This window comes from Artibeus jamaicensis, unplaced genomic scaffold (assembly GCF_021234435.1).
Source record: "Artibeus jamaicensis isolate MK-2021 breed Jamaican fruit bat unplaced genomic scaffold, CSHL_Jam_final contig_456, whole genome shotgun sequence".
NCBI lineage: Eukaryota > Metazoa > Chordata > Mammalia > Chiroptera > Phyllostomidae > Artibeus > Artibeus jamaicensis.
This window is the reverse complement of record NW_026521839.1, coordinates 370,922-383,548: the sequence shown is the minus strand read 5'-3', so window position 1 is coordinate 383,548 and position 12,627 is coordinate 370,922. Positions and strand designations below refer to the sequence as shown.

General features: G+C 39.9%; 1 non-coding gene across 1 annotated transcript; it reads left to right on the top strand.

Moving 5' to 3' along the window:
• Positions 1 to 904: 904 nt before the first annotated feature.
• Positions 905 to 1,011, top strand: LOC119062378 (U6 spliceosomal RNA). The gene has a single exon (XR_005084968.1). It is a non-coding gene; the product is annotated as a U6 spliceosomal RNA (small nuclear RNA).
• The last annotated feature ends 11,616 nt before the right edge of the window (positions 1,012 to 12,627 follow it).

Genomic DNA, 12,627 nt, shown 5'->3' with positions numbered 1-12,627 from the left:
AAAGGGGTTTATCATCACCAAACCATTATTATATGAAATGTTAAAGGGAACTATATAAGAAAAAGAAGATCAAGAAGATCAAAATTATGAACATTAAAACGGCAACAAATGCACAACTATCAACAACTGAAGCTAAAAAATCAAACTAAGCAAATGACCAGGACAGGCACAGAATCATAGATATGGAGATCATTTGGAAGGTTATCAGCTGGGAGGGGGAAAGGAGAGAAGAGGGGAAGAGGTGCAGGGATTAAGAAGTACAAATTAGTAGGTTCAGTAGGTTAGACAGGAGTATGGTAAGAACAGTATAGGAAATTGAGAAGCCAATGAATTTATATGCATGACCCATGGACTTGAACTAAGGGAGGGGATTGCTGGGGGGAATAGGGATACCAGTTGGAGGGTGGAAAAGGGGGGGAAATTGGGACAACTGTAATAGCATAATGAATAATATATATATATATAAACTAGAGACCAGAATGAGGGGAACAAAAGGCACAGGAAGATGGGGCATGATTTAGGTGTGTTTGTGTAATGTGCCATATGTCATTTTGTATTCACATAAAAACATCTTTGTTGAAGTAAAAAAATAAAATAAAATGACTTGCATATGTAAGATTCCTTGGATACTAAATAATCCAACATGGTTAAGCTGGATACTAAAACATAAAATAATAGGAGTACACATAGCATACCACCATTTGGATAGAAAAAGAAGGCAAAATAAGACTATATGTGTATATGGCACATATGTATAAATTTGCTAATTTTTGCAAATAAGAAAAAATAAACCAGAAACTAATAAAACTGGTTATGTACAGGAGTGGAAGAAAAATTTTCTGTTACCTTTCCCTATTGTTTTGACTTTTAAACAAGAATATAACATTTTCAAAAAATTCAATTAGTGCTTGGTTCAGCAGTTCATATACTAAAACTGGAAAGATACAGGGAAGATTGGCATGGCCCCTGAAAAAAGATAACACCCAAATTCATCAAGCATCCCAAATTCTGGTGCTGAATATTAAACTTACTATGGTAATCATTTTGCAAAATATGTTTGTACATCAAATCATTATGCTGTATACCCTAAACTTACACAATGTTATATGTCAATTATATATCAATAAAACTGGAAAGATAATTGTTTAAAAGCCTGCTACCACAAAGAAAAAGTTAAATCAACAAGAATAAGAAAACCCAAACATTGACTACCAAGAGGAACATGAAACTACTTCAAGGTTTAAAGGTTTTTAAACAACAGGTCTTTTCCTTTAGGGGCCTATATTCTAAGAATGAAAATAAGCTGTGAACAGCCTTAAGCTTTATTAGCAGGTTTGTATTGGTAGTGTGATTGGTATAGTAATTCGGATGCTATTAGGTGTATTGTAAGGAGCAAATTAGTATATTGATGTTGGTGAAAACCAGGGTTCTCACTGTGGAAGGAAGATGATAAAAATATGCACTGGAGAAAAAAGAGGAAGAACCCTGTGGTGTTGGATTGGAGCTGGGGGATCAAAATAAAGCCATGATTTAAAATAAAATACATTTCTGCCATCTGTCCACTGAAAGGGCCTAGAAGCAATAAAACCTCAATAACAAAGAGCACTCCCACCACCCAGTTCTTAGTTTCTAAAAGCCAGTTCCTGCTGAAAGGAACCAAGTCTCCTTGGAGAAATAGCTGATTCCAGGTCTGGATCAAGGAAACTACAAAATGAGCTTAGGACTTCCTCTGCTAGAGAGCAAAGAAGTGCTCAAAAACTGATGGGACTGTGTCTGAAGGACACAGAGACTAGGTGGAAGGGGCCAAATTTGGGATAAATTGAAAATCAAATAGAAAATTGGTGGTAATGAATAATCTGAGTTCATAATGCTGCTCAAGAAAATTTTAAAAGTGAGCATGAAGAAAACTCCTTTTCTTAAAAAGTATAGTGCCAAATAATAAATATGGAAGACATGATAGAATTAAAAAAGTGTGATTTGTGTAATCACTAACAATAATAGTTGATTCAAGCAAAGCCTATTAATGCATACCAAAATATTGAATAAAACTTGGGGAACAAGTTATTGTCATATTCTCAGAACACATAATTAGTGAGTACATCTCACAGATCACTTCTTAATGATAAACAGGAAATAAATGCCTTCACAATGGAGAGTTCTAGCAGACAGCACCTTACTCAGCAGATTAAACCCAGCACAACCAATTGCAGGACTCAGTGAAGGACATCATGTGGCTCCTGAGATACACTAAGACCCAACATCACCTCTGTAAAGATTTTGCTAAAAATCTTTACTAAAGCTAATTTTTACTAAAGAAGTAAAAAAACAAAACCCAAATTGTGGGACACCCTATAAAAGAACTGACCTGAGAGTAAATGACAGGAAAGACAAAAAACAAAGAAACTGTTTCACAATAAAGGACACAATAGAGAGGAGACCATTTAAACAGCACATGGTTCTTGATGAGTCCTGGAAAAGAACAAAGACAAAAATAAGTCAAAATAACCCCCCCCAAAAGCTTCAAAGGACATTACTGGGAAAATTAAATAAGATTTTTATATTAGATAATAATATAATTAAAACTATTATAATGAGTTTGGTTATATGAGAGAATGTCCTGATTCTTTTGTTTTCTCTTTTTCAAAAAATTTATTTAGGTTAATTCACTTTTTAAAAAATAACTTAAAAAATTTGAATTGCAGTTGACATACAATATTATATTAGTTTTGGATGTACAGCATAGTACTTAGGCATTTACAAACCTCATGAAGTGATCACCTTGATATGTGTAGCATCCATCTGGCACTGGACATAGTTATTACAATGTTATTAACTATATTCCCCATGCTGTACTTTACATCCCTGGGACTATTTTAATAACTAACTTTTTGTACTTCTAATCTCTTTCACCTTTTTCTCCCATCCTCCCCCATCTATCACCCATCTGGTAACCACCAATTTGCTTTCTGTATCTATGAGTAAAATATCCTTGTTTCTTAAGAGATAAATGCTGAAGTACTTTGAGGTGAAACTTCATAAAGTCTCTAATTTATTTTCAAATAAGTCAAAAATACTCCCATATATATGGAAATGTGTAACTAAATGTTTTTAGTTAGATTGGTAACTAAATGTTAACAAGTGGTGAAGAGAGTTGAAAGATATTTGAGTGTCCTTGGTATTATTTTCTCACTTTTTTTAGGGGGGGTTTAAAGTATTGCATAATACAAGGTCAGGGGAGGGGAATGAACGCATGGACTGCGGGGAGGTACATGACTTCAAGGCAATCAATCTGCCAGGGAGCCAAGCTAGTGACCTTGGACCTGGGTGACCTGGACAGAAAAGATGAGCTATATACTGTATCAGTCAGGATCCTTTTGGCTTCAAGTAACAGGATACCTGAGTCAAAATAGCCTAAACTGTAAGGACACCTAATTATCTCATGTAACAAGAAGTCGAAAGATAAATTGCTCCAGGGCTGGTTAATTCATCAGTTCCAAAATGTTATAGCCTTCTACCGTCATCCAAAGCAGGCAGAAGCGGGCAGGCTAGCTGGAAGACTTTGCCTTCTGTGTCAAGGATAAAACTATAAAACTCTTTCCCACAAGCAAGCCCCCCACCTGTCACCACCTGAAGATTCCTTTTACATTTCACTGACCTTACAAACCAGTTCTGAGTCGGCAGCTGGGATTGTTCAGGTGAACAAAACTGATAGGGACAGATGGCTGTTGGTTGAGGCAGTCAACTGTGTTTGCCATGAGAACCAATGAGACTCATTTGCTCAGAAATCTGAGCCAAGAGACTCAGCCTGGGCTTGTCATTAGCAGTCAAGCTGGTAGTAAATGAGCAACAAGAAGTTGAGTAGAGGTCATGAAAAGCCAGCCTGGTACAAGCCAAGGTTAAGAGAGGAAAACCTCTATAGAAGGTGAGAAAACCCTTGGGTGAGAAAGGAGAATGGAATCCATGTGCCCAGGTGGGTGGAGCTGCCTTGAGGGTTAGACACTGCTCCTCCTTCAGCTGCCTGGATCCTTGATATTTTCTGGTTATAATTTCAGTTCCAGGCCATAGAGAATGTACCAGTTAGAACGAACTTCCCAATAACAGGGAAAAAAAGTGCTCTAGTGCAGAAAACAGAATTATTTATAAATGTACAGGACTGCCTTACACTAGCCAAGGCGGTAAGTTTAGCCTGTCCTTAGGAAGCACAACAACGAAAATGTGCTAGAACTTGGTGACTTGTCTCTGGCTCATTCTTGGTGTTTTTCCATAGTCTATATCATTCTTACCTTTGCAGTAGGATATCACTGCTTCCTGGTCCCTCTGTTACCATACATCTGCCCTTAACTTCTAAACTCGCATTCATTTTGGCTTCACAAAGAACACATGTAGCGAGTCCCCCAGTCCCAGTCTCAAATTCCCAGAAGAAAGAAGCCAAGAGACTCATTGTTGGGTCAGATGTCCAATCTACCAAGTCCATAGACTTCAGGTCACAAAAGATAAGGATGGGATAGGAGAAAGGAGTCATTGCCTCAAGGGTGGAAATGTACCCCAAAAGGTGTTCACCATGATGGTTAAGAGTGTTTTTCAAGATGAGGTGGGGAATTTGACCCTCCTCGTGGGTCATTTAGCAATGTCTAAAAACATTTTTGGTTACCATAACTTAGGGAAGTGATGCAACATTCATCTAATGGGTAGAAATGAGGGATGTTGCCAAACATCCTAGAATGCTCCCATGACAAATAATTTTTTAGTATGAAATGGTAGTAGCGCTGAGGCTGAGAAATCCTATCTGTCCTTTTGATTCTAATAACAGTTATTTCAATCAAATGGATCATCTTTATCCACAGAGCACCACCCCAGGCCTGGTAGGTCATAAGACTCAATAAATTTATTTTGGGGGCAGAGGGTGAATGGAAACATCAGTCTATGAGTGTGTGGCTGGCTACTGATTGTTCTGCTTATCTCCCCTGTTCAGTGTGCATACTTGAGGAGAGGGGTCCACAGAGGCAGATGGTGTTGAAGTTCTGCCCTCGGTGGGGAAACTATTAAACAAAAAGAGAGGATGGAATAAGCAGGAACAGATACAAGCAGAAGACAGAACTATCAACACATGCAACTTGTTCCTGCAAGTGCTGAAAACACAAACAGCTGCCTAACTGGTGCCTGCTCACCCCACACACCATAAGAGAGAGTTGTAAATCCTAAAGTTCCAAGCAGCTGCTGGCTTTGATGGGGGTGTTTTTTTTTTCCCACACTAACTTGTCATGCAGGGAGGTTCAGGCTCCAGGCCATTGAGGTTCCTTTTGGCTTAGTCAGTACAACATCTGCTTTTATTCTGTGAAGCGCATTATAAGCCTGAAATAGTAAAACATCTTTCAAATTTAAAAAATATCTGTAAATGGTTCAGAGCAGAGAAGGCATCAGAAACAAGGGGAGAAAGAATTGTACAGCTGGCTACTTCCCTGAAATTTCTGATAAACCTGAACCTGCTGTTTCACAAAGGGGAGTAAGTTTTCTAGCGTAAGTCCCAGGAATCAGATAACTCAGGATCTTTGCTGCCCTCTACTGATTATAATGGTGACTAGCAAGGGATTGTGAGAAGAAGACTTCTCAGTAGATTACTTCATTTCTTCGTTTAATTTTTTCAACACACATTTACTTAGCTTATCCTCTGTGCAGATGCCGTGTTAGGCATCAAATACAGTGGCAAAAGATAGACTACCTCTCTGTTCTCATGGGACATACATCCTAACAAAAAGACAGAGTTTGTGTAAGTCAACAAATAAACATTTTAAGGTTGTTCAAAATGCTCTTGAAAGCAATTAACATGGTAATATGGAAGGGGCAATTTAAGTTTGGGAGGATTGGAAAGAGACATGTGAGCTAAGACCAGAAAGGTGAGACAAAGCTGGCTGTTCTGAGAGCAGGGCCAAGGGCTTTTCAGGCAGATGGAGAAGCATTGTGAACTGGAGGCAGAAAGGAGCTTGGTGGGTCCCTGAACCCAGGGCAGGCACAGGGGCAGTGTGGAGGGAAGGCTGGAGAGGTAGTCCACGAATAAACTTGAGTTTTATTCTGGATAAACTTTATTGGGAAGAAGTTATTGAAATGTTGCTCTTTTTGTTTTTAACAGATTATTCTCAGCCCTGGCCAGGTAGCTCAGTTGTTTGGAGTGTTGTCCTGATACTCTAAAGTTGTGGGTTTGATTCCTGGTTGGGGAACATACAAGAATCAACCAATAAGTGCATAGATAAGTGGAACAATAAATCGACATTTCTCTCTCTCTCTCTCAAATCAGTCAATAAATAAAAATTTTTAAATATTATTCTTTTAAAAACTACCTATTCACTATAGAATAGCAATACAAAATTTCCTAGAAATACCAGAGTTTAAAAAGGTGCATACATTAAAGAAATAAGTAAACATCTAGAGGATTACTTTGTCTCTTGTGCGGGTAATGGGAGGTAGGTCAGAAGATGAGAGCCAGACACAGACAGGGCTTTGTGGGAGTTGGGCTGGGCTAGGGTGATGCCATGAAGATGCACAGAAATGGGTAGATTTGAGGTGCCTCTAGGAGGTGCCCCTTCAGCACCTGCTGATGGTTTGGATGTAGAAGATGGGGTGAGACAGATGGCTGCCAAGTCTCCAAGGGTGAGAAAATCAGCTCTGGTATGTGACTGATGAACATCGGCAGTTTGGGGCTATGTTCCTGGCTCCTCGCAGGCCAGCAGGTAAAGGCTGTCCAGCTGTGGGCCTTTGCTCACTTCCTTTAGGTGCAGTCTGGGTGATTACATCTGGCAGGTCTCAGGGAGGCATCCCTCATAAAAATGGCTGTAAAGCCTTTTGCTAATATGAAGCCTCCTATAAATGTCAGGTGATAAGAATTACAGCCCTGCAGGCTCATAAAAGAGAGAGTGTTTTGTGGCCTGAGGAAGCCACAGCGACTGTGAGGGCACCGAGCTGTCTTTCCATGCTGTATTTTAGTTTTAGGGAAGACGTGACCAGAGGAAGTGGAGGGTCCCCTGAGGCCAAAGTGGCTCTGAGCCTTTTGGAAAAGCTGTTATCAGACCTGTCAGCAATGCTTCCCTTCACCTGGTCCAGGGCTTTTTCAGGGTGAAGTGGAATATATTCTCCATCTGTACTAACTCAGCCAGGAGGGGAGGAGTAGGGGTATTAGGGAACCTGGCCTCAGGCAGCCACAGAGTTCAGGGAATAAACAACATGCTGTTTGCCACCTTTGCCAGCCTTGACCCCACCTGTCAGCTAATTAGTATATAGCACCCAGGTGTGCTTCCCTGCTTACCATCTGCCTGGCAATCCTTTGATGTACCCCATATGTCTAACAGACTTGACCCCAACTCCCATTCTTTCTCCCCTTTCATTTCTCTCTCTCTTTAATACACACTCAACATACAAGTAAAAATCACTGGGATCGTATGACAGTAGGGCTTTGTGCCAGGGGTCCTGGAAATGGGACTGGGGGACAGAGAAATAGAATATGAAGACCCTACTCAGAAAAAGCAACCCATCTAGTTGATGGTCAGCTGGATGGAAACTTCTGGGAGCACATAGACACTAGAAAAGTAGAACAATGACAGATAAAGGTGGATTCAAGCCAGGCACCCACCAAGGCCATGATTATAGGTGGCCTCCTGATAAACTAAGGAGGTGAGCACTATTGCCATTCTCATTCTCAAAGGAGGAAGCTGAGGCTCAGGGAGGCAGTGACTTTTGCAGGGTGACACAGCTAGTGAGTGGTAGGACCCTTTGTAAAACCAAGTCTGCCTGGTCCTGATCCCGCCTCTGCATGTCTCTGTCTGTGGCCTATTGGTGAGGATATGAAATTCCTCAAAGTAGGGGATAGGGGGTTATTTTGCTCCCCTATTTTGAGGCCATGCTGCCTTTTGTTTTTCTAAGTTCCTCTCTCCCTCCCACCTCTCTCTCCCTCTCTCTTTCTCTCTCGCTCACACACACACACACACACACACACACACACACACACACACACAAATTGATCCATTACCCCCATTCTGATGCTTTGGACCTTCATGGTGCTTCAACATTGAGTTAAAATAATTGCCAATACTGTTCATTGAGAAAGCATTTTCAGGAGCAAATACCAATAGCCCCAACAACCTCCAAAAAACCCCAATACATACTTAACCCCCTAAAACACCAATAAATTTCTGGATCAGTTTTCCTTTTTATTATTTATTTTATTGAATTTATCAGCATTACATTGGTTAATAAAACTAGATAGGTTTCAAGGGTAATTTCCTATATTATAATTTTTTTAATGTTTGCTATTAATTTTTTTATTTACTAAAATTATTTCCGACAGAATTAATTCTTTACTTAAATTTCAGGGTGAAGATGTGAGTCATCCAGAAGTTCTGTCTGCATCAGGTTTTACTGATTTTTACACTGTGTGAGTTTCCTTTAATGACTATTATTACCTCTAAATCCCACTTTCCTAGGTCAAATTTTGCAGATCTGCATTTCCAAATTTGATCTTCAGTCCATTTTTAGTGAATACCACATTTTACTACATGCAATCATAGCCATTTTCAGTTTTAACTTGCATTGGTTGTTTTTCTCAGAAATATTCATTGTGAGTTGGACAGCAAATTGATAGTTTGTATTTGTTTCTTAGCTAACCAGTGAGAAAACAGAGATCATTTTGTACAAAAGAGAGGGCTATGTAAAACACAGACAAAGATTCAAGTGTGGAGAAATAAGAACAGCAAAAGGAGATCAAATAATGAGAAGAAAAATTATATTTATTGTAATGGGAATAGCTAATATATATTGAGAATTTACCTGAGTCCTGTTCTAAACACTATACATGGGTTTATATTCATTTAACCCTCACAACAATTCTTTGCAGAGATATAATTATTATTTCCACTTTAAGGTGGAAAACTGTGGTGCAAAGGCTGGAAACAAATTGTTCCAAACACACAGCTGGTAAAGGCAGATCCAGGATTCAAACCTAGGCGAGCCTGCGACCAAGAAGCTGTAGCTGTTTGTGTATGTCGACATGCAGTGCCAAAACATCCTCTGGAACAAGATGGTGAGGTGAGTCGTAATGTCCTTCTTCCATCCCATGACTTGCTGCCACCTGAAATGCCCTCCCATGTCAACTATGCCTAACACAATCATTTGCTCCCTCTAGGGAGTCAGCCCAACCTCCAGGAGGAGGGGGCCAAGCCCACCAGTCTGGGTCTCCTGCCCCTGGGCTGAGTTTACCACTCACCTGAGCTAATTTTTGTTTGAGATCTTATCATCTGCACCTGAATTTTTGCTTCTTTGTCTTCCTCATTAGACCAAGAGCTCCTTCAGGGGAGGAGCTGGGTGTTACAGGACTATGAAAAATTTTGAATGATTATCTGTGTCATTTCACTAATAATGAATTTCATTAACAGCAATTTACCTTATCATTTACTTTGGCCTAACAAGTTTTTCTCATAAGGGGATTTGTGACCTTTTATGGCAATTCTAGAAATTTCCTAATTCAAAGCTCATTAAGCTTTGACATTCTAAGGCAAGTGACTAGGCTGTGGATCGAATCATTCTTCCATTTCCATTTTGTTCTAAAAATCCTATAAGATCTGGTGATATGGAGTTTATTAGCAATAGGATCTGAATATGATAAGTATAAATCAAAGTCCAAAAGCAGAACAAGTCTATCTAGAATATATGTCTGTGGTTATAACTATGAACTTGACCTGTAACGTTAATAAGTGATCCTTATGTATTAACCCAAGCTTCCCAAGTCAAATTTTAGTGTGGCCTAAAACTCCCACCCACTCTACACTTATATCCAATCAATCACCTAGTTTTGTTGATTACACATTTTAGCTCCTGAATTGTCTCCTTTTCTCCAGTCTCACTCTCATTGTCTCAGCTCAAGATCCCATTGTGGTCAGTCTTAATAGCTCTCTATTCTTTCCCTAAGCAAGCACCATTTTCACTGTAGTTAGAGATCATTTTAAAAAGCAAAGCTGATCTTGTCACTCCCCACTTGAAATCCTTAAATAATAACTTATCACCTACAGGATAAAATATAACCCCATTCATTTTCTAGGCCCATCTCCTGCCTCTCCCCTGTACATTAGTGGTATATGAATTTCAAATTAGTTTTAATATGAATTCCAAAATATCATCCCTAATGCATCCTTCCCTGGTCCTTGTTTGCTTCCTCAGTTTCTACCACTGCATTGGAGTCTCCTTCCAAGTACATTCACTCCTGTGTTTCTGCCTGAATTTCAAGCAGTGTGGCATAAAAATTCAGAGTAAATGCTGTATTGTAGACCTGCCTGACTACCATTTAGGTGGTAGGAGTTTAGGCAACTTGCTTTAGATTTCTAATCCCCAGTTACTTTGTATGTGAAGTGGGGGTAATTAGTAGCTACCATATATAACTGTCATGCATTAAATGAGAAGTTTCATGTAAAATGCCTGCTAATCACTTAGTAAATACTAGTCATTTGTCTTGGCTAAGGTTTGGTTTGTCTACTTCCTCTTCTAGACTGTGTACTCCATGACAGTGACTTTTGTGTCTTCAGCAACTCTGATATTTCCTGGCATGAAATTGGTGCTCATTTACTCTTTACTGGGTGGACAAGGAAATGGATTTGTCAAATGAACAAATGAATGATCTCTGAACTCAAAATTAGAACACTTGGTCTGATACGGTTGTACAATGGAGAAAAGTTCGAGTAACTGCTAAAATGGTGAGTTATTGCTGTAGCAATAAAAATGCATTACCTCACTCCAAGTCCTGAGACTGGTGTGGTGCTTAATGACACATTGTAGGCGAGGAGTTTTGTAGATTTTAGGGACAGAGCTTTCAGTCAAATTTAACTGAGTTTCTAGTCCTGTCTCTGTCACTAGCTAGATGTGTGTATTTCTATAAATTAATTGGAGACAAACTGAAGACAATTGCCAGAATGCAAAATCTCAATGGATTGAGAAAAAGCCTCCAGAGAATGGCAGTTTTGCAGTTTATTTCATACATTACAATCAAAGGAGACACAAGGAGGGTCACATGAAATCCAATGATGGTAGATTAAGGGGGGCAGAAAAAAGCAAAGCAGGCACATCTCTAGGGTGGATAAAAAGAAAAATGGAGAGATACATACTTCTGTTACATTGGTGGGCACAGGGCAGTTAACCGTGAACATTTGCAGCACATGGAGATGGTCTGTGGAGAACAAGAGGACAGGGAGGGGCTCTGTGGTCTGTGCAGGGCTGGGAAGCTGCTCCCTGAGGGATGTGGACCAAGGGAATGACCCTGACATCCCAAAGGCATGCTACCATTGTTGTAGATGCAAAAAGACAGTAGACAGGCTCATGTAACATAAAGATTGACTTTTGTCAAGGAAGATACCTGCTTAAGACATGACTACTCACTATGGCCTGCCTTTAGTTAAGATGTTTTCATTTAAAGCCATCTTCTGTGGTTACATAAGTCTCTGAGATTGTAAGGCCCACCATACTGACCTCCCCTGAGCTGGTCAGGTTCAGAATGTGGCCCCAGGGTAGGTAGTGTCAGAATTGAGTTGACTTCTCTGACACCCTGCTAGTGCCCGAGGATTGTCTGTTTGTGTGCCCCTGTTCCCTCCCACCACACACACACAGGGCACAAATTTAAACTCATGCTCAAGGAGAGGGAAATGAAGCTCTACCTTTTGGAAGAAAGAATATCAAAGAATTCATGAACATCTATTGAGACTACCATAGTGTTTTGTAGTTTTGTGTGGGAGTATTTTGAGGCTATGCCATATCTTGCTTCTCCTTCAAGTTTCACCCACTAAATTTAGCGAGCATCAGCAAATTTTGCTGCCCCAATAGTCATGGTAATGTTTTAATGGTGATATTCTGTTTTCCTCACTCCTGCTACATTTATTCAAAACAATATTTTTGTGGGTATCTGTTTGTACCCCAGTGTGTTTTGTGACCTGGCTCCTCAACTTGGCTAACTTGAATAAGTCCTGTTGAGAGTATCTTTTCTTCTAGGATATAGAGTCACAGGTTTCTTTCCCCTCTCCTTTTGTAGTCATTGGATTTTTTATAAGATTTGGTATTTAAGTACCATCATTGTCAGCTCTTCAATATAAGGTCAAACATGAAGTTTTGATGATCAAGTCTGTTCTTTCTCCCAAGGGCAATGAGGAGCCATTGAAAGAATTTAAGTGGAGGGCATTTAAAAAACTTCATTTGGATACTTCACAGGTAGTGGAATAAAGTGGGCAGTGGTGGAAGCTAATCTGGGGGAAGGGCTGAATCACCTAGGTAAGGTTAGAGAAAACAGATGCTGTTGCCTTTCTCAACCGAGACTCTGAAAAGGTCAGCACTACTCTGTGACTTTACTCTGGTTACACAAAACTGGTGCAGGGATGGACATATGAGTCCACACCAGGTAATGTGCTGGCCAGCCAGTGACCAATCACATTTTCTTTCTGAAGAATTTGAACCTACAGGCAACCAGAGACTTGACAGTGATGTTGGGATACCAGGCAGGGAGGTGAGCCAGGGTGTTGAATTTGTATGTGTGGTAACTAGACTGAGTGGAGGGAGGAAGTGGGTTTGCAGAAAGAAGAGGCTAAAATAAATGGGCAAAGATACTTG